The 25,965-nt window shown below is 48.1% G+C and overlaps 1 pseudogene; it reads right to left on the reverse strand.

The window, feature by feature from the left end:
• The window catches only part of LOC149449557 (cytosolic phospholipase A2 gamma-like), a 98,504-nt pseudogene that overhangs the window by 65,650 nt on the left and 6,889 nt on the right, over positions 1-25,965 (reverse strand).

Below are 25,965 nucleotides of genomic sequence, written 5' to 3' on the forward strand. Positions count from 1 at the left end.
TGCACACCAGCTATCTGCCCAGTCACCATAGAGGATCGATATCCATGACTGAACCAGTGGGAGGGTGGAATTCATTATCTTAATGCCTGAAGCGAAAACACGTCTTAATGCCCATTAGAGTGTAAGCTCTCCGGATCAGGGCCCTCCTAAATCTCTTGTATTGAACTAGTACTGTCTCCTTTTAGGCTCCATGCACAATAGCAACTCAAACTCTGGAAAAGAAAAAAAGCAAATTAGCTTTTTTTTTGCTGGTGTTTAAGTTTTTAGGAGTGTTTGCATCTGGGGCCCCTTATACCCCCTGAGAGCGAACGACTCATCCATTGTTAAGGACGCAGCGGCCTACTTGCCAACCTGCTCCTTGACAACCTGCTGTTCACTGGTTAAGGACGCCGGCAATAAAATTATAATCTCAGGATTGGTTATTATGAAACCAACAAAAATGATAACCAGGAATAATTCTGAATATTTATCATTTTAGTCAGTTTAATAACAAATCCTGAGTATTTGTTATTATTCCTGAATATTTGTCAGTTTCATAACAAATCCTCATTTTTATTACTACAAACACTCAGGATTGGTTATGAAATTTACAAATTCTGGAATAATCAACAACCCCAACAAACCCATATTTGTTATTCTGATATAAACACCCCGGGATTTGTTAGGAAACAATTATAAAAATATTCAGCATTTATAAGGAATGATTATTAATCATGACATAACCACAATTCCTGAATTATAAGTCATCATTTTTAGCATTCATAAATAATCATCCTGTTTTACATGCATAGATACAAATGATCATGGTAAGCACCCCTATCAGGGGTAAATGGTTTGTTGCCATCCTCTGATCTCCCTTACCCAGTAAGAACCGTGGATCAATGTCACTTCCAGGTCCGGCTCTCACGTTTGTGGCCCTTGTGGCAGGTAGAGACGTTAATGGAGCACAATATGCACTCTCAGCTGTAACCAATTCCCTCCGGGCCAATAGTAAAATGATGGCAGGGCGGGCTTTTCAGCGGTCTGGGTGGAGATTTCCTGATCACCACCGCGCTGCTTCAAGATCTGTCACCAGCTGTATCCTGACATAGCCGATGACCGATCTGCGTACTGGCCTGTTGCCGGTACCATGTGACCGCTGTGGCCAATTACAGGTCACACGGCAATTGTAAAGCAAGGATAGCTTCCATTCATCGTATACATTTGTGTTACTAGCTGTGATTGGTCACGTGGTACATATTGGGCCAATCACAGCCCATCTGTCATGCGATTAGCTGTGGCCAAATCACAAAAAAAAAAAAAAAAAAAAAAATCCATTTTATTTAAATGCTTGGCTATAGGCATTGATGCCTGGTGGTATTTAATCCCCACACAACACCAGTGGGGATTAAATACCACCAAAAGAAAGCTCTAGTTGTGTGAACAAAATGATAAAAATGTAATTTAGGTACAGTGTTGCATGACCGCACAGTTGTCAAACTGAGCGCTGAAAGCTGAAAATTGGGCAGGAAGAGGATAAAAGTGCCCGGTATGGAAGTGGTTAATGGAGGCCAGATGAGACATCAGGGGTTCAAAGAGGACTTTATGCCCCTTATGTGATTAAAATTATTTTTTCCCCTGCAAAAAAACTAAGTTACAACCAAGCACTTATGCCCTTCAGAGAAAAAAAAAAAAAAAAAAAAAAAAAAAGCCCCTCCCCCCCACCACACGAAAATAATTAGGCCTCCAAGTTCCCTGTGATGGCATACCTCCAAATCTTTGTATTTAAAGAGAAAAAAAAAAAAAAAAGTCTGGAAGTGCAAGTGTCTAAAATGTCATATTATTGAAGATCATCCATACATAATATACAGAAATGGGATCATAGGAAGTGAATTTACCAAGTGGTTGACTTCTTACCTCTAGTCGTGCATTCAATCATTTTTTTGTACGTTTCTGTAAATCAAACAACAATTATATTATCTTTAAGAACATACAAGTAACATGAGGGTTCTTCAAAAAAAAAAAAAAAAAAAAAAAAGAAGTTTACACACTTTTATTTTTACTCAAATATGAGTGCGGATACTTTTGAAGCCCCTCATGTGATATTAGGCAGTATTTATTCTGGAGGGCCATTTCTGTGTTTTATTTTTCCTGGAGGCCCATCCGTGGCATGACACGTCTGCTCCCACTACCCCCTGGGAGATGCCCATAACATACCCCAGGAGGCTTAAGGAACCCATGTGCGGTGCAGCCAATAGGAAGGAAGGGAAAGAAAAAGAGGAAGAAGGGCGAAGAGAACAAACTTCCAGTTGATCTTGCTGAAAGACTGAAGAGTTGTCTACTCTGAGCCTCATTAGGACTGGAATGTCTAGAGGGCTCCCTTAGCTGGACTGTAGTTTTGTACCCAAAAGGAACCTTCCACTTTGCAGTGAGGAAGATGGAGGACTTGGAACCAGCATGCTGAGTAACTACAGATTTAGACAAGTAAAATGGGCCCTTCTGCATCCTCACTTTTCCTTGTATTCCAGAAAGTGTTGGAACATAGTGGGCTAGAACAGGGGTGGGCAAACTTTTTGACTTGAGGGCCGCAATGGGTTCATATATTGGACCCGGGGGCCGGACCAAGAGTAGATGAATGATGTGTATGTGTCATCCATAGTAAGTATAGTAATATTCCCCTATAGTAAGCATAGTAATTAATCCCCCATATAGCAATTCATCCCCCATATAGCAATTCATCCCCCATATAGCAATTCATCCCCCATATAGCAATTCATCCCCCATATAGCAATCCATCCCCCATATAGCAATCCATCCCCCATATAGCAATCCATCCCCCATATAGCAATCCATCCCCCATATAGCAATCCATCCCCCATATAGCAATCCATCCCCCATATAGCAATCCATCCCCCATATAGCAATCCATCCCCCATATAGCAATCCATCCCCCATATAGCAATCCATCCCCCATATAGTAATCCATCCCCCATATAGTAATCCATCCCCCATATAGCAATCCATCCCCCATATAGCAATCCATCCCCCATATAGTAATCCATCCCCCATATAGTAATTCATCCCCCATAGTAATTCATCCCCCATATAGCAATTCATCCCCCATATAGCAATTCATCCCCCATATAGCAATTCATCCCCCATATAGCAATTCATCCCCCATATAGCAATTCATCCCCCATATAGCAATTCATCCCCCATATAGCAATTCATCCCCCATATAGCAATTCATCCCCCATATAGCAATTCATCCCCCATATAGCAATTCATCCCCCATATAGCAATTCATCCCCCATATAGCAATTCATCCCCCATATAGTAATTCATCCCCCATATAGTAATCCATTCCCCATGTCCCCCCTGTGTCAATTTACTTAGCTTTGCTCCGCGCGGTCCTCTCGTGTTCCCGCGCCGTTCCGGTCTTCAGGGCGGACTGTGAGGAGCCTAGCTCCCCTCACGTTCGTCATGCTGCCCCGCCTACACACATCCTGACAGCCATCCTGACAGTATCACGCTCCGCGGGCTGGATTAAAAGGTCCGCCGGGCCATATACGGCCCGCGGGCCGTAGTTTGCCCATTGCTGGGCTAGAAGGAACTGATCCTGAGCTGATAATTCATAAAGCCTCAGCCATTCCCTGGTCGGGAAAGTGACCAGCAGAGGGATGGAAGGTATAAATGGCCTGGGGCCCGAACAGCAGGGTCCTTTGCCTGCTGGAGAGTGACCCAGCCTGAAGTCTGCATGAGGTTCTCTCAAGGACAGCTGGGGAAACCACTACCAAAGCTGCAGGAAGCGTTGGAGCAAAGTGTGGAGGATTTGGCCGGGAAGCTCATCGTACAAGGACGGGCTGATACTAGAAAGAGGCATCCATGTATACAGGGGCACAGCAAGTAGAGACCCAAAATAAATCCTGGGAGGGAGACTGTTGCTGTAGTGGCCATTTGTTGAGATTGGGCCAGATTCTGCTGTCCAGGACTGTTTCCGGAGTGGGATTCTCCAGTTCATTCTACCTTGATCACCTTTTCTGCAGTTAAATGTTTGCAAGATAGCATCCTAGTTCTAGGTTTCAAGGCTCACCCTAATCCCTAGTCTTGAACAATCTTGAAATGCTGAGAAAATACCTTGTGCCTGGCTGCTGTGCACTAAATAGGAACTAGAACCTGGGACAGTGGGACCGGTATGGGGTCTGCACTACATGTGCTTTTGATAACGGTTACATCAATTAGCTCGATAGGGGTTGGAGAGTTGTTAGGCTGGGAAGCCTTGTAGAAGAAGAACTTCAATACATTTCAAACACCTACCATGAAAGAACAACTTGACCCAATCAGCGCCAAGCGCACTGCCCCACAATCCTGCAGAGGAGAAAAAAAAAAAAAAAAAAATAGATTAGTGCTGAATACAATGAAGATCCCAGGTAGGAATTATAAATGAACGTATAGCCCTAATAGTTCCATAAGCATATACACTTTCATATTTACTTTTGGGGTTTTCTCTCCAACTGTCAGGGATGTAGACATCAGATGATGGCCATCGGAAAGAGCCAAGATATATGTATGTAGCTGTACCGCCATGTCCAAGGCTGGATGAACTTCGTATTTGGCTCTGATGGACTTATTTGAGCAGAATTGTATTTTTCAGGTCGGTCAGGTCTATCCCTAAGCCTGGTGGTGGATTTTTCCAGAGGTAGGCAGGAACAATGTTCCAGAAACAGTGTGGGGGAGGGTCAGTGGTGTATTTAGCTTTTGTGTTGCCCTAGGCCAGTGGTGGGCAACCTTTTTTTCCCAAACAGCCAAATCTCACCAAAACCACGATTGAAATTTATTTTGAGAGCCACATTTTTAAAACTGAAAATACATCCCCCCCATAGTAATTCATCCCCCCCATAGTAATTCATCCCCCCCATAGTAACTCATCCCCCCCATAGTAACTCATCCCCCCATATAGTAATTCATCCCCCCATATAGTAATTCATCCCCCCATATAGTAATTCATCCCCCCATATAGTAATTCATCCCCCCATATAGTAATTCATCCCCCCATATAGTAATTCATCCCCCCTATAGTAATTCATCCCCCCTATAGTAATTCATCCCCCATATAGTAATTCATCCCCCATATTGTGTCAATTCACTTACCTGTACTCCGCGCGTTCCTCTCACCGTGTTCCCGCGCTGTTCCGGTCTTCAGGGCGGACTGAGAGGAGAGGAGTTCATCACGCTGCCCCGCCTACATCCTGACAGCCAATGTTTGCCACGCTCCGCGGGCCGGATTAAAAGGTCCGCCGGGCCGTAGTTTGCCCATTGCTGGGCTAGCTGCAGAGTCCTGACTTTTGGGGCAGCCACCCGAGAGGAGGGAGGGGGGAGCAGGCGCCCGGCACACAGAAGAGCCGCCTTAAAAGTGTGTAAAGAGCCGCATGTGGCTCACGAGCCGTGGCTTGCCGACCACTGCCCTAGGCAACACAAAAATAGTCTTCCCTTACAGACACCGGCAAACAACCCCCCCTTCACACGGAGAGAGCCTGACATTGACCAACACCCCTGCCCCCCTCCCAGGAGAGCCATCCACTACACCCCCCCCCCCCAGGCAATACAGAGCCATGTATCTTCACAGCTCCAGACATCCCCAGGAACAAAAGCCAGGCTCTACATACACCATCAAGCAGCCGCTCTTGGATCCCACCTGGTTCTCATGGTGTAACTGTCCCTTCTTTCATCCCTACTTCTAGGGAGTGGTGCTGCCCCCCTGAAATATGCCACCCTAGGCAAGTGCCTTGTGTTAAATATGCTCCTGGGGTCAGTCACTAAGTTATGACCTCATCCAATTCCAGGGAGGGAGACCCAGAAGGTGTGGCTGGGAAGAAGATGAATGCCTGAGAGGGTCTGATCAGAGCTCCCCCTTCCCTGGGGCCTCTGTCCCCCTGGGAGGTAGTTAATGGCCATTGGCTGCCACAGCCAGTGACAAAGGAACAGGAGGCAGGGCTGAGCCCAGCTGTGTGCATCTTATGGACAGTGCAGGGCTCAGGAGAGAGCATGCATTAGTGACCCCATAGCAAGCGGCTTACTGTGGGGCATTTGGCTTGAGGGTGGAGCCCAGAACATCAGTGGGGGACCTGAGAAGAGGATCAGGACTTTTCTGCATAACCATTACAGAGCAGGAAATTACTTTTTTTTCCCACTAAAATAACACCCAATGGAAATTATCTGATTTGGTACGATGATCATTTGCACAGGTAAGATTTTTTGCCTCATTAATGAAGGACCATTTCTGATCTGGCTCACCTTGAAGATACATCAGGTCATGTTCAGGCAGCTCCTCCAATAAACATCCTCCTTTGAACCTACACCCCAGGTGCTCAGTCTTTACGTAGCATTTGTGAGAAGGAAATCCTGACTTGTGTGGAGTGAACTCAAACCAAGCTTCTGAAATGAGAAGATTTTCCTCCAGTTAGTGATTGTCCATCCAGAGACGTGTCCTCTACACACCATGGAGTCACCTCTATTCCCGATTCACTGCAAAACCATGAGCCTCCAGGCATCAAGGACAAGGCAAAATTGAGTGATTGTTTTTGGAATAGTCATCTTAATTTTGAATGGTTGGTGGGGATCAAAATGTTCAGATTTGGCTGCAGGGATGAGAAGATGTAAAAAGGAGCAGGATGGAAAATTTCTATCAAATATGGTTTTCATTCATTTCAAAACTGAATGTTAAAGTGGACCTTTACTTGCCACCCAAATAAATGTGTGGCGGGAAAGGGAGTTGGTTTAAATGCCCACATGCCTCATATTATGTGTCCATGGGCAGCAGAGCTTTCTTTGCTGAGAACATGCTCACTGTCCACTCCCAGCAACATAACTGAGCTGTCAAAAGACAGCTCACACCATACCAATGATCAGAAGTTGACAGGACCGGCTTTCTGATCATTAGACCACTTTGACAGCCAGCTAAAGTAGTCAAGTAACAGTCCAACCCTTCACACCCCCAGGCATACAGATCCTAACAAAGGGGAATCACCCAGTGATGGAACTTCTGTTGGGTGCAGCTCTCACAGGGTTTGCTTTGTCCCATACTCAAAAGCATAGCAGGGAAAGATGGAAGCCCACACAGAGACCCATTCATATGAAAATGTGACAGGAAGGCTTCAGCTCCATCCCCTCCTGAACCACACTCCCTAATGCATTTCTCTCATCATGGGCCGAATGGTAGAACCCATGGGGGGGAAATGGAAGAATGTGGTAGAGGGTGTGGTTCGGGAGGGGATGGAGCTGAAGCCTTCCTGTCACATTTGCAATTGAACGGCTCTCGGTGTGTGCTTCCATCTCTCCCTGCTATGCTTTGGAGGATCTACTATGTCTTTTCTGCATTAAAGTAGTCTTACCCGCGTGTCCTCTCTGTATACTGAGCTACACGCACACTCAGCTGGGAACAATTTGGGCATCTGTTGAGATTAAACCGCCACGTTTGTGGGAGTGATGTCATCCCGACCCTGCCAGCCAAAAAGGTAAAAGAGCTCAAGTTGGATGACCTGCCGAAGAGGTACACGGTGGGTGAATGACCTTGTGGACACCACAACTGGAGTGGAGGTGAGCATAGTTCTGGGAAACAAAATTCTGAAGTACTTTCATAAGACATTCCAACTTATTGAACATACTGTTGAGTTTGTTTTTTTTTTCCCCCCCATATGAAAATCTACTAGCGTATGGCCAACTTTAGAACTCCACTAGCTTGATAGGCAGTTTTATTGACAGCTACAAAAGGGTCTGATCAGAAGAACACAAGGTGGATGGTATTAGTTACCAGGGAAGGAGCCTGTAGTGAAATGGGCAAAGCAGTATGTGGAAGCGGAGAGATCATGGCCAGCCCAAGCCCCAATTTTAGTTTTGATTATTTTTTCTTTACAAGAATCATAACTCCCATATGGTGAGGAATCAAAAATTGCCATTTTAGTAAAACCACCTGAATCATTGTCGTGTATTTTATCCTTTGCCACAGCAGAGTAGATGGGATACGGGACTTCACCGTCCTCACACATCTTCTGGTGACTGGACAGCTTTCCGTCATTAATCTGGGGGGGAAAAAAAAAAAAAAAAAAGGAGTATTAAAAAAAGTTGTTTTGGTGCACCCCAAGGATCAGTGTCTATAGTGGTGCACACCAAGGTTCAGTGTCATATCGCAAGGTAATTGCCCCGCTTTCACTAGTTGCATCCATAGCAACTGCTGATGTTACCGACACATTGCCTTACATGGCTGGGTTTGTCCGGCCACATAAGCAAAGGGGCAGGGATAGCAGTGACACTGTCATGTGACCACATTTGGGCATTGTGGTCACCATCATCCCTGCTCTTTCATTTATATAAAATGAAAACTTGGGGAGGTATCATTCAGCTTGATGTTACCTTCAAGACAGGCTAGTCCCTCAGAAATTCTCTTCAGCAAGTCAGCAGGCATCATGATTGAAGATTGATTTACAGTGACTTTTTTGCAAGTTTTTCTGGGGGGGGGGGGGGGGGGTTTAAAGGGGAAAAAAAAAAAGGAAAAACCCACACGGACTTCAAGCATTTGGGTGTCTGTTTTTAAGTCACTTTTTTTATGAACCATCGGCAGACCCCCACAACCACTGTCCAGGGTGGTGGGGAAGAGGCCCTTGTGCTCATTAACATGAGTCCCAAGTTACACCCCCCCCCCCCAAGTTGAGGTAATGTGGCCTGTTACAGTTTGGGGGGGGGGGGGGGGAGGTGCACTTCTTTGAAGTTCACCGAACCCCTGCTGAACCAAAGAGGAGAAGACCCAGCTTGTACTTACTGCATTTACGACTAGGAACACAGCCGTATAGGCCCAAAGATCTGTAAGAGAAAAGAAATCTCCAAGAAATGTCTCCCTTATCTTCTCCAATGGCCCTGTCCATTCCCCGCTCATTGTTGGATTCCATTTGCTGACAGATCTGATTCTCCAGATTTTCCACGTGTATAAAGTCTGACCAGTCACTTTTGGAATAGAGAGATGACATACACCTGGAATGGTAAAACAGGATGTTGGATGTTTGATAGGCAAGTTATCCATCTTTTATGAATGCACTCCAATTATCTAGCAAGAAGAAAAAAAAAAAAAAAAAAAATTGCCCCAAGCATGAAGTGGCTAAAAAGCAACAATAGCTGTTAGGTTATGTATTCAATAAATTGCTGTAATGTATATACCATGTTGATCCAGATATCCCACCGATGTATGTCACGGTGCCTAAAAGCTTGAGTTCAGTCAGTTTCGAAATCGTTCCCAAAAAACCAACCATGGCACGGAGTCCTCCCCCAGATCCCAAGACCGCGATTATAGGAGGGTCGCAATTCTTCAGAAAGAAAAAAGAAAATGCTTACCGCTAGTATAAGTCATGTCACAGATGGAGTATGTATTGGACAGTGAAAGGAAACCTAACAAAAACTAGATACATGTGGAGGATAAAGCAAAGTCTGTGTGGAGCTCTCATTGTGTGAGGTTGAAGGAAAGCTCTTCCAAATACATTTATGTGATCATCAACAGTATAAAAACGTTTCACCATGGATGGATTGGTCAAAAGGGTTAGGTTAGAGCTGGGGTAAGGCTTCTGGTTATCTTCCTGACCAAGCCATTCGTGGTGAGGCACATTAAGTGGTGGTTTCTGGATGGATATATACAATGGTGTCTAAATCAAACATAACTAATATATGCCATAAGTGAAAAAGACAATATCAAAGGTGAAAAAATATTCCATGCATGTGACTGTGCTTTAAGCTGGAACACACACGTGATCTCCACTTCTAAGTGCAAGTACTCTCCTTCAAATGGCAGCAATGCCTGCTCACCTCCCTTCCTCGACCCACACAGGGCCTCAAAGCAGTTACCACCTCAGTGGTGTATTCCTCTGGCAGACTCCTTATTCCTCCTCCTCTCTTATGCAACTCATAAAAGACAAGAAAGCCTTCCATAGTGTAGTAAGTTTTAATAGGCAAAGTAAAAAGTGACAAAGTAAACCACTCACATGCTCCTTTCCATAAACAAGCGTTTTTCCCAGCCTGTGGGTAGATATGCATGCACCTGGGGGAATCCAATATGGCCACTGTGTCCGGACATACGTCACCAGGAAGTAGACAAACCGACGCGTTGCGTCACGCGCGTCGTGACTTCATCAGGGTACCGCCCCCCTGGTGACTCAATGGTATTTATAGAGGAAAAAAAAAAAAACCTAATTGGATTCTATTGTGAGGGCGGGCATACGGCGGACATCTTATTGAAGTCCTGCACTCACATATCACATACATGAATCTATCCCATATATGAATTCTAGTGCTGGGTACGAATCTCCCTATATCATATTCAAGATATATCTATGTGGGAAAAGAACGGATGATAAATATAAACCTATATAAACCACATCTACAACTAAATAAATGCACTGTTATCGAATCATGAACTTTATTAATCATAAAAATGTTAAAACCATTACTCATAATGGGCTTCCTTATTAAATAGATATATATATCTCCTAAATGAACTGAAAAAAAAAAAAAAAATTATTCTGGACTACAATGTCAATTATAAAAAAATCGAGAAAATATTTTCTAAAACATTGGTCTATTCTTAAGACGGACCCTGATCTAAATAAGATTTTGGGAGATAATCCAAAATTTATATATAGGAAGGCCCCTTCTCTGAGGACGAAACTAGTTAAAAATGTACTTGAGCCACCAGTCAAAAAGAAGAGTATTACATTTCTTGACCAAGTAGGTTTTTTTCCGTGCCGAAAATGTTACGCATGTAGAGCAACCAAGGGTAAAAATGGCAAATGTAACACTTTCAAGGCCAATTATGATGGTACAACATATAAGATTAAAGATTTCATTTCATGCCACACAGAGGGAGTAGTTTATGGCCTTGAATGTGCATGTGGTTATCAGTATATAGGAAGAACCAAAAGGCCTATGTGGAAACGCATGAGGGAACATGTACAAAACATAAAAAAGGGGTTCCCTAAACATAGCGTTTCCCGGCATTTCTTAAAACAGCATAATAAAGACCCGTCAGGACTCAAGTTTTGGGGTATACAGAAGTATGTGAGTCATTGGAGGGGGAGTAATAAGATTAAATCCCTTAGTCAGGCAGAGTCGAGATGGATGTATACCATGCATACACAGGCACCGCATGGCCTTAATATTGAGTTTGATCTCAACTGTTTTATTAGCGATTTTTAAAAATGTGTATTTTAAATGTTAAAAGATTGATCTGGTAATAATAATTTATACAGTTGTGGCCAAAATTATTCAACCCCCAATGCTGTAAAGGGGTTTAGGGACTATAGTGTACATTTGGAATTGTATTCAGAATCAAATCCTACAAGGACGTTGTAACTACCCAAATGCAACTAAAATGACATCAATTGTTTATGTAATACAGTAGTAAATGGTTCTTATGTGGTTTCTTCATTGCCACAATTATTCAACCCCTTAAAGACTACCACTCTGAAGAACAGAGGTTCATACAGGTGCTTTCCATCAGGTATTGAAAACACCTGTGGATGTCACCGAGCAGCAATCAAGCATAATAAGCACCAATTAGGCAGCTTTAAAATGACTGTGATACTCAGCTCCTTCTAGACATTTACTGGTGTGGTTACAAACATGGTGAAGGCAAGAGAATGGTCCAGGAAGACAAGAGAAGAGGTGATTTCTCTTCACAGGAAGGGCAATGGCTATAAGAAGATTGCAAAGATGTTAAACATACCAAGAGACACCTTAGGAAGCATCATTCGCAAATTCAAGGCAAAGGGCACTGTTGAAACGCTACCTGGTCGTGGCAGAAAGAAGATGCTGACTTCGACTGCTGTGCGCTACCTGAAGCGTAGAGTGGAGAGAAGTCCCCGTGTGACTGCTGAGGAACTGAGAAAAGATTTGTCAGATGTGGGTACAGAAGTTTCAGCCCAGACAATAAGACGCACACTGCGTAATGAAGGCCTCCGTGCCAGAACTCCCAGGCGTACCCCCTTGCTGTCTCCAAAGAATAAGAAGAGTCGACTGCAGTATGCCAAAAGCCATGTGGACAAACCACAAAAGTTGTGGGATAGTGTTCTGTGGACTGATGAAACAAAATTAGAACTGTTTGGGCCCATGGATCAACGCTATGTTTGGAGGAGGAAGAACAAGGCCTATGATGAAAAGAACACCTTGCCTACTGTGAAGCATGGTGGAGGGTCAATCATGCTTTGGGGCTGTTTTGCTTCTGCAGGTACAGGGAAGCTTCAGCGTGTGCAAGGTACCATGAATTCTCTTCAGTACCAGGAGATATTGGATGGAAACGTGATGCAGTCCGTCACACACCTGAGGCTTGGGAGACGTTGGACCTTTCAACAGGACAATGATCCCAAGCATACCTCCAAGTCCACTAGAGCATGGTTGCAGAGGAAAGGCTGGAACATTTTGGAGTGGCCATCGCAGTCACCAGACTTAAATCCGATTGAGAACCTCTGGTGGGACTTAAAGAAAGCAGTTGCAGTGCGCAAGCCTAAGAATGTGACTGAACTGGAGGCCTTTGCCCATGAAGAATGGGCGAAGATACCCGTAGATCGCTGCAAGACACTTGTGTCAAGCTATGCTTCACGTTTAAAAGCTGTTATAACTGTAAAAGGATGCTGTACTAAGTACTAAGATTGAATGTCACTTGGGGGTTGAATAAAACTGATAATGCTGTGAGCACAGAAAAGACATTTGTGGTTATTTCATTATAACTGTTATGTTATATTTGTCTGACCTACAAGTGCCTCTTTAATGTAAATGTAAGCAAGATGACTGAATGATCAAAAGCAATGTCAAACTGGCCAAAACACTCAATTTCAGTGGGGGTTGAATAATTTTGGCCACAACTGTATATAAATTATCTCTGGTAATATTAACTTATTTATTGTATTTTTTAATTTTGTTAATATGACGAATGTATTTTTTGTAAACCCAAGCTATTGGTATTTGTGCATGCCACTTTATTTAATTTTAATTTTAATTCTCCTTTTAAAATTGACATTTAACGAGCTCTTTGAGCATTTATCCGAATGACCGTTTTTTTTTTTTTTTTCATATTTATTATTATTTTTATTATTATTTTTATTATTATTTTTTTTTTATTTTTTTTTTATTTATTTATTTATTATTTATTTTTTTTTTTTTTTCAGTTCATTTAGGAGATATATATATCTATTTAATAAGGAAGCCCATTATGAGTAATGGTTTTAACATTTTTATGATTAATAAAGTTCATGATTCGATAACAGTGCATTTATTTAGTTGTAGATGTGGTGTCAGGGCTCCCAGGTATGACCAGAGGTGTGTGACTGAAGCAGGGAAACGCAGACCTCAGATATGTTATAAACAATATAATTTATTAACACTAACAGTACAAACATAAACGCAGTGCAATACTAAAACATAATACAGTGCAAACAAACCAAACCAAACCACCCACAGATAACAGTATATACAAGCAAGCGTCGTCAGGCAGGCCGGGTCAATATCAATTGGGCAGGTAGGTACAGGGGGAGCAAGCGGAGAATAGTCGGGGTCACAGGCCAGGTTCAGCAGGTAGCAAGCAGCATAGTACAGAGGGTCAGACAGAGGGATGGTCAGGGTCACAAGCCAGGATCAGAGCAGGAGAAGTCAGCAAAGGAACAGAAACAGGATGCAGGACAGATACAGGGCCCAGGACAAACACAACACCAAGGCAGAGTCTGCAAGTCTGGCCATCCCTTAAATACCCCAGTATCATCAGTTCCAGGTGTTAGCTGGCTGAAAGGTTGAGTCTCTGATTGCTGGGAGCACCCGCTGGCCAGCCCTGGTACTGCAGATCAAAAGGCAGGTGAGTCCCACCATTGCTGGCCAGTCCATTCCTAACAGTACCCCCCCCTCAAGGAGCGGCCTCAGGACGCTCCAAACAGTCCTAGCTGGGCAAAATGTTCCACCGCCCGGGTCTGGCAACTGGCGGGATATCAAAGACTGGCACACCGGGCAGGACTCCGGGCAGCGGCACACCGGGCTGGACTCCGGGCAGAGGCACATCGAGCAGAGGCACATCGGGCAGGACTCCGGGCAGAGGCACATCGGGCAGAGGCACATCGGGCAGGACTCCGGGCAGAGGCACATCGGGCAGGATTCCGGGCAGAGGTACATCGGGCAGGACTCCGGGCAGAGGCACATCGGATTACCAGGCGGGGCGACAGGCACCGGGCCCCCGGGCGGGGCGGCAGGCACCGGGCCCCCGGGCGGGGCGGCAGGCACCGGGCCCCCGGGCGGGGCGGCAGGCACCGGGCCCCCAGGCGGGGCGACAGGCACCGGGCCCCCAGGCGGGGCGACAGGCACCGGGCCCCCAGGCGGGGCGACAGGCACCGGGCCCCCAGGCGGGGCGACAGGCACCGGGCCCCCAGGCGGGGCGACAGGCACCGGGCCCCCAGGCGGGGCGACAGGCATCGGGCCCCCAGGCGGGGCGACAGGCATCGGGCCCCCAGGCGGAGCGGCGGGCGCCGGACCCCCAGGCGGAGCGGCGGGCGCCGGACCCCCAGGCGGAGCGGCGGGCGCCGGACCCCCAGGCGGAGCGACAGGTCTCGGGCCCTCAGGCGGAGCGGCGGGCGCCGGACCCCCAGGCGGAGCGACAGGTCTCGGGCCCTCAGGCGGAGCGGCAGGCGCCGGACCCCCAGCTGGAGCGACAGGTCTCGGGCCCTCAGGCGGAGCGGCAGGCGCCGGACCCCCAGGTGGAGCGACAGGTCTCGGGCCCTCAGGCGGAGCGGCAGGCGCCGGACCCCCAGGAGGAGCGACAGGTCTCGGGCCCTCAGGCGGAGCGGCGGGCGCCGGACCCCCAGGTGGAGCGACAGGTCTCGGGCCCTCAGGCGGAGCGGCGGGCGCCGGACCCCCAGATGGAGCGACAGGTCTCGGGCCCTCAAGCGGAGTGGCAGGTGCCGGACCCCCAGGCGGAGCGACAGGTCTCGGGCCCTTAGGCGGAACGACAGGTCTCGGGCCCCCAGGCGGGGCGGCGGGCACCGAGTCACCAGGCACAACAGTGGGCTCCGAGTCAACTGGGATGACCGCTGGCACTGGGTCAGACATTGGATCGTCTGGCTGGACAGCGGGCATCGGGTCACCAGGCATCAGGTCATTTGGCTCGACAGCGGGCACCGCGTCATCTGGCAAGGCGGTGGGCTCCGAGTCAACTGGTATGACCGCGGGCACTGGGTCAGACATTGGATCGTCTGACTGGACAGCGGGCACTGGGTCACCAGGCATCAGGTCATTTGGCTCGACAGCGGGCACCGCGTCATCTGGCAAGGCAGTGGGCTCCGAGTCAACAGGCACGACAGTGAGCACCGGGGCATCAGGTACCGGATTGTCTGGCTCGACAGCGGGCATCGGGTCACCAGGTATGACAGCGGGCACTGGGTCACCAGGCATCAGGTCATTTGGCTTGTCAGCGGGCACCGCGTCATCTGGCAAGGCAGTGGGCTCCGAGTCAACTGGTATGACCGCGGGCACTGGGTCAGACATTGGATCGTCTGACTGGACAGCGGGCACTGGGTCACCAGGCATCAGGTCATTTGGCTCGACAGCGGGCACCGCGTCATCTGGCAAGGCAGTGGGCTCCGAGTCAACAGGCACGACAGTGAGCACCGGGGCATCAGGTACCGGATTGTCTGGCTCGACAGCGGGCATCGGGTCACCAGGTATGACAGCGGGCACTGGGTCACCAGGCATCAGGTCATTTGGCTTGTCAGCGGGCACCGCGTCATCTGGCAAGGCAGTGGGCTCCGAGTCAACTGGTATGACCGCGGGCACTGGGTCAGACATTGGATCGTCTGACTGGACAGCGGGCACTGGGTCACCAGGCATCAGGTCATTTGGCTCGACAGCGGGCACCGCGTCATCTGGCAAGGCAGTGGGCTCCGAGTCAACAGGCACGACAGTGAGCACCGGGGCATCAGGTACCGGATTGTCTGGCTCGACAGCGGGCATCGGGTCACCAGGTATGACAGCGGGCACTGGGTCACCAGGCATCAGGTCATTTGGCTTGCCAGCGGGCACCGCGTCATCTGGCAAGGCAGTGGGCACCGGGTCACCAGGTATGACAGCGGGCACTGGGTCACCAGGCATCAGGTCATTTGGCTTGTCAGCGGGCACCGCGTCATCTGGCAAGGCAGTGGGCTCCGAGTCAACTGGTATGACCGCGGGCACTGGGTCAGACATTGGATCGTCTGACTGGACAGCGGGCACTGGGTCACCAGGCATCAGGTCATTTGGCTCGACAGCGGGCACCGCGTCATCTGGCAAGGCAGTGGGCTCCGAGTCAACAGGCACGACAGTGAGCACCGGGGCATCAGGTACCGGATTGTCTGGCTCGACAGCGGGCATCGGGTCACCAGGTATGACAGCGGGCACTGGGTCACCAGGCATCAGGTCATTTGGCTTGCCAGCGGGCACCGCGTCATCTGGCAAGGCAGTGAGCACCGGGTCACCAGGTATGACAGCGGGCTCTGAGTCAATTGGCACGACAGCGGGCACTGGATCAGGTACCGGATCAACAGCGGGCATCGAGTCAACTGGCCTAATAGGATCGTCGGGCTGGATCAGTTCATCCTGCTGAGTAGCGGCATCAGGCTGAATGCAGGCATCAGGCCGAGTAGCGGCATCAGGCTGAATGCAGGCATCAGGCCGAGTAGCGGCATCAGGCTGAATGCAGGCATCAGGCCGAGTAGCGGCATCAGGCTGAATGCAGGCATCAGGCCGAGTAGCGGCATCAGGCTGAATGCAGGCATCAGGCCGAGTAGCGGCATCAGGCTGAATGCAGGCATCAGGCCGAGTAGCGGCATCAGGCTGAATGCAGGCATCAGGCCGAGTAGCGGCATCAGGCTGAATGCAGGCATCAGGCCGAGTAGCGGCATCAGGCTGAATGCAGGCATCAGGCCGAGTAGCGGCATCAGGCTGAATGCAGGCATCAGGCCGAGTAGCGGCATCAGGCTGAATGCAGGCATCAGGCCGAGTAGCGGCATCAGGCTGAATGCAGGCATCAGGCCGAGTAGCGGCATCAGGCTGAATGCAGGCATCAGGCCGAGTAGCGGCATCAGGCTGAATGCAGGCATCAGGCCGAGTAGCGGCATCAGGCTGAATGCAGGCATCAGGCCGAGTAGCGGCATCAGGCTGAATGCAGGCATCAGGCCGAGTAGCGGCATCAGGCTGAATGCAGGCATCAGGCCGAGTAGCGGCATCAGGCTGAATGCAGGCATCAGGCCGAGTAGCGGCATCAGGCTGAATGCAGGCATCAGGCTGAATGCAGGCATCAGGCCGAGTAGCGGCATCAGGCCGAGTAGCGGCATCAGGCCGAGTAGCGGCATCAGGCCGAGTAGCGGCATCAGGCCGAGTAGAGGCATCAGGCCGAGTAGAGGCATCAGGCCGAGTAGAGGCATCAGGCCGAGTAGAGGCATCAGGCCGAGTAGAGGCATCAGGCCGAGTAGAGGCATCAGGCCGAGTAGAGGCATCAGGCCGAGTAGAGGCATCAGGCCGAGTAGAGGCATCAGGCCGAGTAGAGGCATCAGGCCGAGTACAGGCATCAGGCCGAGTAGAGGCATCAGGCCGAGTACAGGCATCAGGCCGAGTAGAGGCATCAGGCCGAGTACAGGCATCAGGCCGAGTACAGGCATCAGGCCGAGTACAGGCATCAGGCCGCGTAGAGGCTTCAGGCCGAGGAGAGGCTTCAGGCCGAGTAGAGGCTTCAGGCCGAGTAGAGGCTTCAGGCCGAGTAGAGGCTTCAGGCCGAGTAGAGGCTTCAGGCCGAGTAGAGGCTTCAGGCCGAGGAGAGGCTTCAGGCCGAGGAGAGGCTTCAGGCCGAGTAGAGGCTTCAGGCTGCGTACAGGCATCAGTCTGAACCACGGAAGGCAGGCTCACCGGTTTGGATACTGGCAGGATGGTATTGGTTGGAAAGAATTTTCGCTTTTTTCTGGTTTTAACTACTGGAGCACTGCAAGTAAACGCAGGTCTGCAAACGAATGGAGCAGCTGGAGACAGAGAAGAACTGGAGGATGGAACAGGAGAGGGAGCAGTTGCTACAGAGGGCTTTTTTACAGGGTTAAAGGCAGGATAGGTGCAGCGAGTGGGAACAGGGGACTGACATGCGGTAGATAGCCAAGTATACTGGGCTGTAACTGGAGGAGCTGGTGGGAATACAGGAGTAGAGTTAGAAGCAGGACTGGGTCTTTGTAAGCTGACTGAGGCTGGGTGCAACAAGTCTGTCCATGTCTGCAGTAGGGGTTGAACAAAGCTGAGCTTACACAAAGCCTGTCTGGTCAATGACTGCACTGCGTTTATACAATCTCTCAGTGTCTGTGGTGAACATGTGGAATAACGCTCCAGAAAGTAACCCACATCATCCTCTAATAACCACACCAGGGACTCTACCTGGTCTGCACTAAATGGTGGCAAAAATTCATCCCTGCATTCGGGGAAACCAGATGAAACCAACTCAACACAAACCTGAATCACTGGCTGCACCATAGAGAAAACTGTGCCCTGATCTACTAGAACATGAGCGAGCCGTATACATTCTAGCAGTTCATCCCGGGGATACTCCTTCAGAGTCTGATAAGCATACTCTCTGTCATCAAGCACTAGCAGAGATAAATACTCAACCTCATCTAGATCCATCCTTCCCATCAACAAGCCAAGATGGCTTCCCTGTGCAGCCACTTCTGGTCAGGATTGGCCTTGGTGTAATGTCAGGGCTCCCAGGTATGACCAGAGGTGTGTGACTGAAGCAGGGAAACGCAGACCTCAGATATGTTATAAACAATATAATTTATTAACACTAACAGTACAAACATAAACGCAGTGCAACACTAAAACATAATACAGTGCAAACAAACCAAACCAAACCACCCACAGATAACAGTATATACAAGCAAGCGTCGTCAGGCAGGCCGGGTCAATATCAATTGGGCAGGTAGGTACAGGGGGAGCAAGCGGAGAATAGTCGGGGTCACAGGCCAGGTTCAGCAGGTAGCAAGCAGCATAGTACAGAGGGTCAGACAGAGGAATGGTCAGGGTCACAAGCCAGGATCAGAGCAGGAGAAGTCAGCAAAGGAACAGAAACAGGATGCAGGACAGATACAGGGCCCAGGACAAACACAACACCAAGGCAGAGTCTGCAAGTCTGGCCATCCCTTAAATACATCAGTATCATCAGTTCCAGGTGTTAGCTGGCTGAAAGGTTGAGTCTCTGATTGCTGGGAGCACCCGCTGGCCAGCCCTGGTACTGCAGATCAAAAGGCAGGTGAGTCCCACCATTGCTGGCCAGTCCATTCCTAACATGTGGTTTATATAGGTTTATATTTATCATCCGTTCTTTTCCCACATAGATATATCTTGAATATGATATAGGGAGATTCGTACCCAGCACTAGAATTCATATATGGGATAGATTCATGTATGTGATATGTGAGTGCAGGACTTCAATAAGATGTCCGCCGTATGCCCGCCCTCGCAATAGAATCCAATTAGGTTTTTTTTTTTTTTTTTTTCTCTATAAATACCATTGAGTCACCAGGGGGCGGTACCCTGATGAAGTCACGACGCACGTGACGCAACGCGTCGGTTTGTCTACTTCCTGGTGACGTATGTCCGGACACAGTGGCCATATTGGATTCCCCCAGGTGCATGCATATCTACCCACAGGCTGGGAAAAACGCTTGTTTATGGAAAGGAGCATGTGAGTGGTTTACTTTGTCACTTTTTACTTTGCCTATTAAAACTTACTACACTATGGAAGGCTTTCTTGTCTTTTTATGAGTTGCATAAGAGAGGAGGAGGATTAAGGAGTCTGCCAGAGGAATACACCACTGAGGTGGTAACTGCTTTGAGGCCCTGTGTGGGTCGAGGAAGGGAGGTGAGCAGGCATTGCTGCCATTTGAAGGAGAGTACTTGCACTTAGAAGTGGAGATCACGTGTGTGTTCCAGCTTAAAGCACAGTCACATGCATGGAATATTTTTTCACCTTTGATATTGTCTTTTTCACTTATGGCATATATTAGTTATGTTTGATTTAGACACCATTGTATGTGGCCAATTATTCTGTTTTCATGTATATATACTTTGTTTAGTATATCTGATTTATGCACTACATATTTAGGTTCTTAATGTGTGATATTTAGCCATTATAGTCATTTCGGTTGACATTATTTTTTCTATCCACTAGAGGGAGTTCACATATTTTTAATATATATAGTGGTCACTTTGATTTACTATTATACTTTATGGAGACACATGATTGTATTCATGAGATACAAGCGCTTCACTAATTTTATGTTTATTTCTTGCACTTATTGGTATTAGTTAAAGTGACAGCAGCTGTATTGTGTCAGTTATTCCCATGAGCGCAGGAGGATCCCATACTATTTGGTTTCTGGATGGAGACATCCTGGTTGCAGCTATACCATCAGGTATCTGGTGAAGACAGGAACATTGCCGAGGCCTCTCTTGCCTTACACTCCTGAAGGCAGAGGGAGTACGAGGGCATGGAGTGGCATGAATGCCAGAGTGGCTGACTATGTCCACTCCTTAGGTGGGTAGAGCTGGAAGTTTCAATCCTCAGGACAGGATGCTGAAGCAGCTTGGCACAATAGCAAGAGATGGTAGCAGGCCAGTCAGCAAGTGACCAAATCGGCAGGCAGAGCAAGTCCAGGAAGCAATCCAAGGTCAGTAACAGCCGGGCAAGCAGTACAGAAGAAGCAAGCAGAGGCAAGTCCAATGAACAGACCAAGGTCAGTATAACCAGAGGAGCAAGGTTGAGACAAAGCTCAGGGAGAAGTCAAGTCATGTACAGGAAGACAAATACAACGGATCAGTTCTCAGGACACACAGAACCACCATTCAGCAACTTCCCCAAGCAGCATATCTATTTAAATAGGCTGTTGCGCGCCAAGTGTGCATGCCAAGCCATCACAGCACATCTGGTATTGCCCTTTCACCTAGGAGTATGAGCAGCAGTGCAATGTGCGCACATGCATGAGCATAAACCCGTACTGTTTTATTGCTCCCGAGCATCCAGTTTACCCTACATACAGTGTTGATTGTTGAATAGAATGAAAGTTTTGAAAAGCGGAGATCGGAGTGTGGTTTTCATTCATCTATTCCTTACAAATGGTGAACAGGATGGACTTCTTTGAGTCAGCACCCAGGTTGTCCATGGACAGGTGAGAGGAGCAGATCTGGAGAGATGATGCTGGTTTGAGATCACTTTGTCAATTTACAATGCTGTTTGTACAAAGCCAAGTCTACAAATACTAAAGACTTACCTCTCTAATAGTCATGCCTAGGGAAGAAAGGGTCTCCTTTACTTTTTTCTTCCTTGCCTTGAGGGATACGGTTTCCCCTTCTGATCTGTTAAGTGAAAAAATAAAATAAAAAAAACAAAAAAAAAAAACAAAAAGACCCACACACCTCTCCAAAGTGGGAAAAATTCTCTTGAAAAAGTGTTCCAATTAAAGCAGCCATTCCCAACCTGGGTGTTGTGCAGTCCTAGGGTTCCTCCAGAAGTTGCTAGAGGTTCCTTGAGTTGTGGCCAATTGAACTCCCATTATAGCCAAGGCCACCTAGCAGAGCCAGCTGCATTATATTAGAGAAGAGCCTATGGTTCAGTCCAGTCCTAGGATTGGACAGAGCTTTGGTTGTTTTGGACTTCAGATGAACATCAATTACCATCCATTTGGTGGGAGCTGTAGATCATATACAGAAGGCTGCTGTTCCTGGTGGCAATGTTGTGGTTGGCCAGGACCCCAGAGCACCCGTATAACATGGCAATTTCTGTGCCATTGTAAGCATGTCATGCTTTCCAGGGTCCTTGAGAGCATTTTGTCACCCTGCACCTGTCCGGGCACCTCTCGGGTCCACAATGCTAGAACTATTTTTTTTTTAATTTTTTTTTAACCATTAGGCTAGGTTTCCCTTTCTCCCTTGAATTTATGTGAAGGTATTTTGGTCCCTAAAAGTCATACCTAAAATACACTGAGGCATAGTCTATACATTAAAGTGGTGTCGGCAACTTGTTGATCACAGGTGGGTGCCAGGTAGATCAAGTCCCTTCCATGCAGACCCCCAGAACCTGGACAGGATTGGCAGCGGCATTTCCCATAACCAATCCCTGTATATGCCACCCCTCCTGTCCAGGTTACTATTCCTTCTCTGCTGCCCGGTCCTCCCAATGTGCACCCTCAGTCCCCCCCCCCCCCCATTGTGCTCCCCTGGTCTTGTAACGTCGGCAATGCTCTAAACCATAAAATAGATTCTAGCAGGTAGTTAGGAGAGAAAGAGGGGGGGGGGGCTTCCCATCTCTCTAGTGTTTTTTTCAAGGCTCTTTTAACCCATTGGAGATCCTGGCATCTTATCCAGTGGTTGCATCCCTTAGCGATAGAGTTGAGCAGAGACTGGAACATCTCCAATCATCTTCATGGTCTAGGAGACTGGAAGAGACATTTTGTCACTTCCGGTTAGGGCAAAATGTGAACAGAGCCATGTTTTTCCTGGAATGAGATCCCCCCCCCCCATCTCATGCCTTCAAAGGCTAGCGGAGAGATATGGGGACACCGACACATGCAGGGAGCGCACAGGGCCATGCTCTGAACACATTTGTTTATAAACTGTACACAAGTATGCGGCCACTCGGCGTCAAGGCCCAGCCGCCGATAGGCCGCATATTTGCATATGCTCGGCAAGAAGGGGTTGAAGCCATGTTTTATGTAACAGATTTCACAACTCGATTGGGGATCTTGGCAAGAAAAGGCAAGTTAGATATGGAGTAAAAGTTGTTTAACTTGTCCAGAGCCATGTGAGAATTCTGCTACTGGGGTGATATTGGCAGTTTTGAGGATTGTTGGTACAAAACTGGTGCTAAGGGGAGTCATTTACAATACTGAGAATAAAAGGGGCATAGAGAACAAACAGGACTTATATAAATGGGTGGGAATAGGGTCAGGTATGCCGGTGGAAGATTTCATATTACAGACTAATTTAATCAGAGTCAAGTAGAGAGAAGTCAGAGATGAACCGGAAAAATTGGGCAGGACAGGAAGAGATATGGAAGAAATGTGAGAATTTGATGCACGAACATCCAGGCCAACATTCGTGTGGTGTGAAGATTGAACATTGAGAAGATTCTCACAGGGTCAAGCATGACTATTAACAGTGGACCACATACAGTGGGGCAAAAAAGTATTTAGTCAGCCACCAATTGTGCAAGTTCTCCCACTTACAAAGATGAGAGAGGCCTGTAATTGGCATCATAGGGAGACCTCAACTATGAGAGACAAAATGAGAAAACAAATCCAGACAATCACATTGGCTGATCTGGAAAGAATTGATTTGCAAATTATGGTGGAAAATAAGTATTTGGTGAATATGAAATGTTCCTCTCAATACTTTGACCTCTGTCATTGCCAACAAAGGATATGTAACAGACGTTTCCTGGAAGTCTTCACAAGGTTGGCACACACTGTTGCTGGTATGTTGGCCCATCCTCCATGCAGATCTCCTCTAGAGCAGTGATGTTTTGGGCAACACGGACTTTCAACTCCCTCCAAAGGTTTTCTATGGGGTTGAGATCTGGAGACTGGCTAGGCCACTCCAGGACCTTGAAATGCTTCTTACGAAGCCACTCCTTCGTTGCCCGGGCGGTATGTTTGGGATCATTGTCATGTTGGAAGACCCAGCCACGTTTCATCTTCAGTGCCCTTGCTGATGGAAGGAGGTTTGCACTCAAAATCTCACGATACATGGCCCCATTCATTCTGTCCTGTACATGGATCAGTCGTCCTGGTCCCTTTGTGGAGAAACAGCCCCAAAGCATGATGTTGCCACCCCCATGCTTCACAGTAGGTATGGTGTTCTTTGGATGCAACTCAGCATTCTCTCTCCTCCAAACATGAGTTGTGTTTCTACCAAACAGTTCTATTTTGGTTTCATCTGACCATATGACATTCTCCCAATCCTCTTCTGGATCATCCAAATGCTCTCTAGCAAACTTCAGACGGGCCCGGACATGTACTGGCTTAAGCAGGGGGACACGTCTGGCACTGCAGGATCTGAGTCCCTGGCGGCGTAGTGTGTTACTGATGGTAGCCTTTGTTACGTTGGTCCCAGCTCTCTGCAGGTCATTCACTAGGTCCCCCGTGTGGTCCTGGGATTTTTGCTCACCGGTCTTGTGATCATTTTGACCCCACGGGGTGAGATCTTGCGTGGAGCCCCAGATGGAGGGAGATTATCAGTGGTCTTGTATGTCTTCCATTTTCTAGTTATTGGTCCCACAGTTGATTTGTTCACACCAAGCTGCTTGCCTATCGCAGATTCAGTCTTCCCAGCCTGGTGCAGGTCTACAATTTTGTTTCTGGTGTCCTTCGACAGCTCTTTAGTCTTCACCATAGTGGAGTTTGGAGTGTGACTGTTTGAGGTTGTGGACAGGTGTCTTTTATACTGATAACAAGTTCAAACAGGTGCCATTGATACAGGTAATGAGTGCAGGACAGAGAAGCCTCTTAAAGAAGAAGGTCCAGGTCTGTGAGAGCCAGAAATCTTGCTTGTTTGTAGGTGACCAAATACTTATTTTCCACCATAATTTGCAAATAAATTCTTTCCAGATCAGCCAATGAGATTGTCTGGATTTGTTTTCTCATTTTGTCTCTCATAGTTGAGGTCTCCCTATGATGCCAATTACAGGCCTCTCTCATCTTTGTAAGTGGGAGAACTTGTACCATTGGTGGGGACTAAATACTTTTTTGTGTGCGTGCGTGTGTATACACATACACACACTGTACATTATTCTACACAAGGAAGGAAGTGGGTGGTCGGTCTCTCGTTTTAACAATGTTCTTTGGACTATAAAACATTTTGCTTGTCTACATCTGATTGGTTCATGGAATATAGACGCTACTTTCTCATTTATACAGGAGTATTTGGATTATATGGTACAACTTTTACAATGGCAACAGTCTAGGCAAAGGTAAATGTTCTATAGAGTCTGTGGCGCAGAGGTGCAACGGTGGAGCATCAGGCGGGGGGCGCACAGGCGCAACGGTGGAGCATCAGGCGGGGGGCGCACAGGCGCAACGGTGGAGCATCAGGCGGGGGGCGCACAGGCGCAACGGTGGAGCATCAGGCGGGGGGCGCACAGGCGCAACGGTGGAGCATCAGGCGGGGGGGCGCACAGGCGCAACGGTGGAGCATCAGGCGGGGGGGCGCACAGGCGCAACGGTGGAGCATCAGGCGGGGGGGCGCACAGGCGCAACGGTGGAGCATCAGGCGGGGGGCGCACAGGCGCAACGGCGGAGCATCAGGCGGGGGGCGCACAGGCGCAACGGCGGAGCATCAGGCGGGGGTGCACAGGCGCAACGGCGGAGTTAATAAAAATCCATTTTACACATCTGGAGTTGTCTGTATACACGCCTAAAAAGTCCCGCATCTTGTGACAACATTTTATAGAAGAGGCATTTCATCTGCTTCTATATGACAGCTTCCTGCCATCAGTGATTGTACCCGCAGCATCCCCGGAACCAATGATGTCACAGGGAACCCCCACCTCTTAGGCATGGGGCGGGCATATGGATATCCCCACCCAAATATGCGATAACGCACAATGCCCTGGTGCAGCACCCGGCTATTTAGCTATATAAAGGGTATATTGGTAATCACATTACAATTATAGTCCCTGTAAAGGCTCCAGGGGTTTCTACTCTTTTATTCTGTTTATGAGCGTAAAACCCTTCAGCAGCCCCCCCAAAATCCTTACCTGAGCCCCATCATGATCCAGTGAGGTGCACAGGAGCCTTTGGTTCCCGCTCCTGTCAGTCACAGTCAGTGAGCCAATGGGGAGAGAGGGGGCATGACTGAGCCACAACTGTGTGTGAATGGACAGAGCAGTGGCTCGGGAGCGAGCCTCCTTGGGTG

The sequence above is a fragment of the Staurois parvus genome, unplaced genomic scaffold, assembly GCF_062004578.1.
Source record: "Staurois parvus isolate SC_StPar_1 unplaced genomic scaffold, SC_StPar_1.0 ptg000612l, whole genome shotgun sequence".
Taxonomy (NCBI): Eukaryota; Metazoa; Chordata; class Amphibia; order Anura; family Ranidae; genus Staurois; species Staurois parvus.